We start from the raw sequence: 9976 nt of genomic DNA on the forward strand, positions 1-9976 counted from the left end.
CGCTATCACATTTTATACACCCACGCTAACACATTTTATACCCTCACGCTAACACGTTTTAGACCCTCACGCTATCTAATTTTATACCCTTGCGCAATCAAAGATTTGACCCTCGCCCTATCAAATTTAATACCCTAGCGCTATCAAATTTTATACCCTCTCACTATCACATTTTATACACCCGCGCTAACACATTTTATACACCCGCGCTATCACATTTTATACACCCGCGCTAACACATTTAATACCCTCACGCTAACACATTTTAGACCCTCACGCTATCAAATTTTAATCCCTCGCGCAATAAACGTTTTGACCATCACCCTATCAAATTTAATACCCTCACGCTATCAAATTTTAATCCCTCGCGCAATCAAAGTTTTGACCCTCGCCTTATCAAATTTAATACCCTCGCGCTATCAAATTTTATACCCTCGCGCAATCAAAGTTTTGACCCTCCCCCTTATCAAATTTAATACCCTCACGCTATTAAATTTATACCCTCGCGCAATCAAAGTTTTGACCCTCGCCCTATCAAATTTAATACTCTCGCGCTATCAAATTTCATACCCTCTCGCTATCACATTTTATACAACCACGCTAACACATTTTATACCCTCACGCTAACACATTTTAGACCCTCACGCTATCTAATTTTATACCCTCGCGCAATCAAAGTTTTGACCCTCGCCCTATCAAATTTAATACCCTCACGCTATCAAATTTTAAACCCTCGCGCAATCAAAGTTTTGACCCTCGCCCTATCAAATTTAATACCCTCGCGCTGTCAAATTTTATACCCTCTTACTATCATTTTATACACCCGAGCTAACACATTTTATACCCTCACGCTAACACATTTTAGACGCTTGCGCTATCAAATTTTATATACTCGCGCAATCAAAAATTTGACCCTCGCTCTATCAAATTTAATAACCTCGCGCTATCAAATTTTATACCCTCGCACAATCAAAAATTTGACCCTCGCTCTATCAAATTTAATAACCTCGCGCTACCAAATTTTATACCCTCGCGCAATCAAAGTTTTGACCCTCGCCCTATAAATTTAATACCCTCACGCTATCAAATTTTAATCCCTCGCGCAATCAAAGTTTTGACCCTCGCCTTATCAAATTTAATACCCTCGCGCTATCAAATTTTATACCCTCGCGCAATCAAAGTTTTGACCCTCCCCCTTATCAAATTTAATACCCTCACGCTATTAAATTTATACCCTCGCGCAATCAAAGTTTTGACCCTCGCCCTATCAAATTTAATACTCTCGCGCTATCAAATTTCATACCCTCTCGCTATCACATTTTATACAACCACGCTAACACATTTTATACCCTCACGCTAACACATTTTAGACCCTCACGCTAACACATTTTAGACCCTCACGCTATCTAATTTTATACCCTCGCGCAATCAAAGTTTTGACCCTCGCCCTATCAAATTTAATACCCTCACGCTATCAAATTTTAAACCCTCGCGCAATCAAAGTTTTGACCCTCGCCCTATCAAATTTAATACCCTCGCGCTGTCAAATTTTATACCCTCTTGCTATCACATTTTATACACCCGCGCTAACACATTTTATACCCTCACGCTAACACATTTTAGATCCTCGCGCTTTAACACTTTAGACCCTCACGCTATCAAAGGTTTGACCTTCGCGCTATCAAATTTTATACCCTCGCGCTATCAAATTTTTGATTCTCGCGCTACCACATTTAATACCCTCTGGCAATCAAAGTTTTGACCCTCGCCCTATCAAATTTAATACCCTCGCGCTAACCAATTTCATACCCTCTCACTCTCATTTTATACACCCGCGCTAACACATTTTATACCCTCAAGCTAACACATTTTAGACCCTCGCGCTATCAAATTTCATAACCTCGCGGAATCAAAGTTTTGACCCTCGCCCTATCAAATTTAATATCCTCGCGCTATCAAATTTTAAACCCTCGCGCAATCAAAGTTTTGACCCTCACCCTATCAAATTTAATACCCTCGCGCTATCAAATTTAATGCCCTCGAGCTATCAAATTTCATACCCTCTCGCTGTCACATTTTAAACACCCGCGCTAACACATTTTATACACTCACGCTAACACATTTTAGACACTCACGCTATCAAAGTTTTGACCCTCGCCCTATAAAATTTAATACCCTCACGCTATCAAATTTATACCCTCGCGCAATCAAAGTTTTGACCCTCGCCCTATTAAATTTAATACCCTCGCCCTATTAAATTTAATACCCTCGCGCTATCAAATTTCATACCCTCTCGCTATCACATTTTATACACCCACGCTAACACATTTTATACCCTCACGCTAACACATTTTAGACCCTCACGCTATCTAATTTTATACCCTCGCGCAATCAAAGTTTTGACCCTCGCCCTATCAAATTTAATTACCTAGCGCTATCAAATTTTATACCCTCCCGCTATCACATTTTATACACCCGCGCTAACACATTTTATACACCCGCGCTATCACATTTTATACACCCGCGCTATCACATTTTATACACCCACGCTAACACATTTAATACCCTTACGCTAACACATTTTAGACCCTCGCGCTTTTACACTTTAGACCCTCACGCTATCAAAGGTTTGACACTCGCGCTATGAAATTGATAGACCCTCTCGCTATCAAATTTTATACCCTCGCGCTATCAAATTTTTGATTCTCGCGCTACCACATTTAATACCCTCTGGCAATCAAAGTTTTGACCCTCGCCCTATCAAATTTAATACCCTCGCGCTATCAAATTTCATACCCTCTCACTATCATTTTATACACCCGCGCTAACACATTTTATACCCACACGCTAACACATTTTAGACCCTCGCGCTATCAAATTTTATAACCTCGCGGAATCAAAGTTTTGACCCTCGCCCTATCAAATTTAATATTTTCTTGCGCTATCAAATTTTATACCCTCGCGCAATCAAAGTTTTGACCCTCAGCCTATCAAATTTAATACCCTCGCGCTATCAAATTTAATGCCCTCGAGCTATCAAATTTCATACCCTCTCGCTGTCATATTTTATACACCCGCGCTAACACATTTTTTACACTCACGCTAACACATTTTAGACACTCACGCTATCAAAGTTTTGACCCTCGCTCTATAAAATTTAATACCCTCACGCTATCAAATTTATACCCTCGCGCAATCAAAGTTTTGACCCTCGCCCTATCAAATTTAATACTCTCGCGCTATCAAATTTCATACCCTCTCGCTATCACATTTTATACACCCACGCTAACACATTTTATACCCTCACGCTAACACGTTTTAGACCCTCACGCTATCTAATTTTATACCCTTGCGCAATCAAAGATTTGACCCTCGCCCTATCAAATTTAATACCCTAGCGCTATCAAATTTTATACCCTCTCACTATCACATTTTATACACCCGCGCTAACACATTTTATACACCCGCGCTATCACATTTTATACACCCGCGCTAACACATTTAATACCCTCACGCTAACACATTTTAGACCCTCACGCTATCAAATTTTAATCCCTCGCGCAATAAACGTTTTGACCATCACCCTATCAAATTTAATACCCTCACGCTATCAAATTTTAATCCCTCGCGCAATCAAAGTTTTGACCCTCGCCTTATCAAATTTAATACCCTCGCGCTATCAAATTTTATACCCTCGCGCAATCAAAGTTTTGACCCTCCCCCTTATCAAATTTAATACCCTCACGCTATTAAATTTATACCCTCGCGCAATCAAAGTTTTGACCCTCGCCCTATCAAATTTAATACTCTCGCGCTATCAAATTTCATACCCTCTCGCTATCACATTTTATACAACCACGCTAACACATTTTATACCCTCACGCTAACACATTTTAGACCCTCACGCTATCTAATTTTATACCCTCGCGCAATCAAAGTTTTGACCCTCGCCCTATCAAATTTAATACCCTCACGCTATCAAATTTTAAACCCTCGCGCAATCAAAGTTTTGACCCTCGCCCTATCAAATTTAATACCCTCGCGCTGTCAAATTTTATACCCTCTTACTATCATTTTATACACCCGAGCTAACACATTTTATACCCTCACGCTAACACATTTTAGACGCTTGCGCTATCAAATTTTATATACTCGCGCAATCAAAAATTTGACCCTCGCTCTATCAAATTTAATAACCTCGCGCTATCAAATTTTATACCCTCGCACAATCAAAAATTTGACCCTCGCTCTATCAAATTTAATAACCTCGCGCTACCAAATTTTATACCCTCGCGCAATCAAAGTTTTGACCCTCGCCCTATAAATTTAATACCCTCACGCTATCAAATTTTAATCCCTCGCGCAATCAAAGTTTTGACCCTCGCCTTATCAAATTTAATACCCTCGCGCTATCAAATTTTATACCCTCGCGCAATCAAAGTTTTGACCCTCCCCCTTATCAAATTTAATACCCTCACGCTATTAAATTTATACCCTCGCGCAATCAAAGTTTTGACCCTCGCCCTATCAAATTTAATACTCTCGCGCTATCAAATTTCATACCCTCTCGCTATCACATTTTATACAACCACGCTAACACATTTTATACCCTCACGCTAACACATTTTAGACCCTCACGCTAACACATTTTAGACCCTCACGCTATCTAATTTTATACCCTCGCGCAATCAAAGTTTTGACCCTCGCCCTATCAAATTTAATACCCTCACGCTATCAAATTTTAAACCCTCGCGCAATCAAAGTTTTGACCCTCGCCCTATCAAATTTAATACCCTCGCGCTGTCAAATTTTATACCCTCTTGCTATCACATTTTACATACCCGCGCTAACACATTTTATACACTCACGCTAACACATTTTAGACCCTCGCCCTATTAAATTTAATACCCTCGCGCTATCAAATTTTATACCCTCGCACAATCAAAGTTTTGACCCTCGCTCTATCAAATTTAATACCCTCGCGCTATCAAATTTCATACCCTCTTACTATCATTTTATACACCCGAGCTAACACATTTTATACCCTCACGCTAACACATTTTAGACGCTTGCGCTATCAAATTTTTTATATTCGCGCAATCAAAAATTTGACCCTCGCTCTATCAAATTTAATAACCTCGCGCTATCAAATTTTAAACCCTCGCGCAATCAAAGTTTTGACCCTCACCCTATCAAATTTAATACCCTCGCGCTATCAAATTTAATGCCCTCGAGCTATCAAATTTCATACCCTCTCGCTGTCACATTTTAAACACCCGCGCTAACACATTTTATACACTCACGCTAACACATTTTAGACACTCACGCTATCAAAGTTTTGACCCTCGCCCTATAAAATTTAATACCCTCACGCTATCAAATTTATACCCTCGCGCAATCAAAGTTTTGACCCTCGCCCTATTAAATTTAATACCCTCGCCCTATTAAATTTAATACCCTCGCGCTATCAAATTTCATACCCTCTCGCTATCACATTTTATACACCCACGCTAACACATTTTATACCCTCACGCTAACACATTTTAGACCCTCACGCTATCTAATTTTATACCCTCGCGCAATCAAAGTTTTGACCCTCGCCCTATCAAATTTAATTACCTAGCGCTATAAAATTTTATACCCTCCCGCTATCACATTTTATACACCCGCGCTAACACATTTTATACACCCGCGCTATCACATTTTATACACCCGCGCTATCACATTTTATACACCCACGCTAACACATTTAATACCCTTACGCTAACACATTTTAGACCCTCGCGCTTTTACACTTTAGACCCTCACGCTATCAAAGGTTTGACACTCGCGCTATGAAATTGATAGACCCTCTCGCTATCAAATTTTATACCCTCGCGCTATCAAATTTTTGATTCTCGCGCTACCACATTTAATACCCTCTGGCAATCAAAGTTTTGACCCTCGCCCTATCAAATTTAATACCCTCGCGCTATCAAATTTCATACCCTCTCACTATCATTTTATACACCCGCGCTAACACATTTTATACCCACACGCTAACACATTTTAGACCCTCGCGCTATCAAATTTTATAACCTCGCGGAATCAAAGTTTTGACCCTCGCCCTATCAAATTTAATATTTTCTTGCGCTATCAAATTTTATACCCTCGCGCAATCAAAGTTTTGACCCTCAGCCTATCAAATTTAATACCCTCGCGCTATCAAATTTAATGCCCTCGAGCTATCAAATTTCATACCCTCTCGCTGTCATATTTTATACACCCGCGCTAACACATTTTTTACACTCACGCTAACACATTTTAGACACTCACGCTATCAAAGTTTTGACCCTCGCTCTATAAAATTTAATACCCTCACGCTATCAAATTTATACCCTCGCGCAATCAAAGTTTTGACCCTCGCCCTATCAAATTTAATACTCTCGCGCTATCAAATTTCATACCCTCTCGCTATCACATTTTATACACCCACGCTAACACATTTTATACCCTCACGCTAACACGTTTTAGACCCTCACGCTATCTAATTTTATACCCTTGCGCAATCAAAGATTTGACCCTCGCCCTATCAAATTTAATACCCTAGCGCTATCAAATTTTATACCCTCTCACTATCACATTTTATACACCCGCGCTAACACATTTTATACACCCGCGCTATCACATTTTATACACCCGCGCTAACACATTTAATACCCTCACGCTAACACATTTTAGACCCTCACGCTATCAAATTTTAATCCCTCGCGCAATAAACGTTTTGACCATCACCCTATCAAATTTAATACCCTCACGCTATCAAATTTTAATCCCTCGCGCAATCAAAGTTTTGACCCTCGCCTTATCAAATTTAATACCCTCGCGCTATCAAATTTTATACCCTCGCGCAATCAAAGTTTTGACCCTCCCCCTTATCAAATTTAATACCCTCACGCTATTAAATTTATACCCTCGCGCAATCAAAGTTTTGACCCTCGCCCTATCAAATTTAATACTCTCGCGCTATCAAATTTCATACCCTCTCGCTATCACATTTTATACAACCACGCTAACACATTTTATACCCTCACGCTAACACATTTTAGACCCTCACGCTATCTAATTTTATACCCTCGCGCAATCAAAGTTTTGACCCTCGCCCTATCAAATTTAATACCCTCACGCTATCAAATTTTAAACCCTCGCGCAATCAAAGTTTTGACCCTCGCCCTATCAAATTTAATACCCTCGCGCTGTCAAATTTTATACCCTCTTACTATCATTTTATACACCCGAGCTAACACATTTTATACCCTCACGCTAACACATTTTAGACGCTTGCGCTATCAAATTTTATATACTCGCGCAATCAAAAATTTGACCCTCGCTCTATCAAATTTAATAACCTCGCGCTATCAAATTTTATACCCTCGCACAATCAAAAATTTGACCCTCGCTCTATCAAATTTAATAACCTCGCGCTACCAAATTTTATACCCTCGCGCAATCAAAGTTTTGACCCTCGCCCTATAAATTTAATACCCTCACGCTATCAAATTTTAATCCCTCGCGCAATCAAAGTTTTGACCCTCGCCTTATCAAATTTAATACCCTCGCGCTATCAAATTTTATACCCTCGCGCAATCAAAGTTTTGACCCTCCCCCTTATCAAATTTAATACCCTCACGCTATTAAATTTATACCCTCGCGCAATCAAAGTTTTGACCCTCGCCCTATCAAATTTAATACTCTCGCGCTATCAAATTTCATACCCTCTCGCTATCACATTTTATACAACCACGCTAACACATTTTATACCCTCACGCTAACACATTTTAGACCCTCACGCTAACACATTTTAGACCCTCACGCTATCTAATTTTATACCCTCGCGCAATCAAAGTTTTGACCCTCGCCCTATCAAATTTAATACCCTCACGCTATCAAATTTTATACCCTCGCGCAATCAAAGTTTTGACCCTCGCCCTATCAAATTTAATACCCTCGCGCTATCAAATTTCATACTATCTCGCTATCACATTTTATACACCCGCGCTAACACATTTTATACCCTCACGCTAACACATTTTAGACCCTCGCGCTTTTACACTTTAGACCCTCACGCTATCAAAGGTTTGACCTTCGCGCTATGAAATTGATAGACCCTCTCGCTATCAAATTTTATACCCTCGCGCTATCAAATTTTATACCCTCGCGCTATCAAATTTTTGATTCTCGCGCTACCACATTTAATACCCTCTGGCAATCAAAGTTTTGACCCTCGCCCTATCAAATTTAATACCCTCGCGCTAACAAATTTCATACCCTCTCACTATCATTTTATACACCCGCGCTAACACATTTTATACACTCACGCTAACACATTTTAGACACTCACGCTATCAAAGTTTTGACCCTCGCCCTATAAAATTTAATACCCTCACGCTATCAAATTTATACCCTCGCGCAATCAAAGTTTTGACCCTCGCCCTATCAAATTTAATACTCTTGCGCTATCAAATTTCATACCCTCTCGCTAACACATTTTATACCCTCACGCTAACACATTTTAGACCCTCACGCTATCTAATTTTATACCCTTGCGCAATCAAAGTTTTGACCCTCGCCCTATCAAATTTAATACCCTAGCGCTATCAAATTTTATACCCTCTCGCTATCACATTTTTTACACCCGCGCTAACACATTTTATACACCCGCGCTATCACATTTTATACACCCGCGCTAACACATTTAATACCCTCACGCTAACACATTTTAGACCCTCACGCTATCAAATTTTAATCCCTCGCGCAATAAAAGTTTTGACCCTCACCCTATCAAATTTAATACCCTCACGCTATCAAATTTTAATCCCTCGCGCAATCAAAGTTTTGACCCTTGCCTTATCAAATTTAATACCCTCGCGCTATCAAATTTTATACCCTCGCGCAATCAAAGTTTTGACCCTCCCCCTTATCAAATTTTAAACCCTCGCGCAATCAAAGTTTTGACTCTCGCCCTATCAAATTTAATACCCTCGCACTCTCAAATTTTATACCGACTCGCTATCACATTTTACATACCCGCGCTAACACATTTTATACCCTCACGCAAACACATTTTATACCCTCACGCTAACACATTTTAGACCCTCACGCTATCTAATTTTATACCCTTGCGCAATCAAAGTTTTGACCCTCACCCTATCAAATTTAATACCCTCACGCTATCAAATTTTAATCCCTCGCGCAATCAAAGTTTTGACCCTTGCCTTATCAAATTTAATACCCTCGCGCTATAAAATTTTATACCCTCGCGCAATCAAAGTTTTGACCCTCCCCCTTATCAAATTTAATACCCTCGCGCTATCAAATTTTAAACCCTCGCGCAATCAAAGTTTTGACTCTCGCCCTATCAAATTTAATACCCTCGCACTCTCAAATTTTATACCCTCTCGCTATCACATTTTACAAACCCGCGCTAACACATTTTATACCCTCACGCAAACACATTTTTGACCCTCACCCTATCAAATTTAATAACCTATTGCTATCAAATTTTAATCCCTCGCGCAATCAAAGTTTTGACCCTCGCCTTATCAAATTTAATACCCTCACGCTATCAAATTTTAATCCCTCGCGCAATCAAAGTTTTGACCCTCGCCTTATCAAATTTAATACCCTCACGCTATCAAATTTTAATCCCACGCGCAATCAAAGTTTTGACCCTCGCCCTATCAAATTTAATACCCTCGCGCTATCAAATTTTACACCCTCGCGCTATCAAATTTATACCCTCGCGCAATCAAAGTTTTGACCCTCGCCCTATCAAATTTAATACTCTTGCGCTATCAAATTTCATACCCTCTCGCTAACACATTTTATACCCTCACGCTAACACATTTTAGACCCTCACGCTATCTAATTTTATACCCTTGCGCAATCAAAGTTTTGACCCTCGCCCTATCAAATTTAATACCCTAGCGCTATCAAA

Source organism: Leiobunum rupestre, chromosome 2, assembly GCF_980474605.1.
Source record: "Leiobunum rupestre chromosome 2, qqLeiRupe1.1.hap1, whole genome shotgun sequence".
NCBI classification, from domain to species: domain Eukaryota; kingdom Metazoa; phylum Arthropoda; class Arachnida; order Opiliones; family Sclerosomatidae; genus Leiobunum; species Leiobunum rupestre.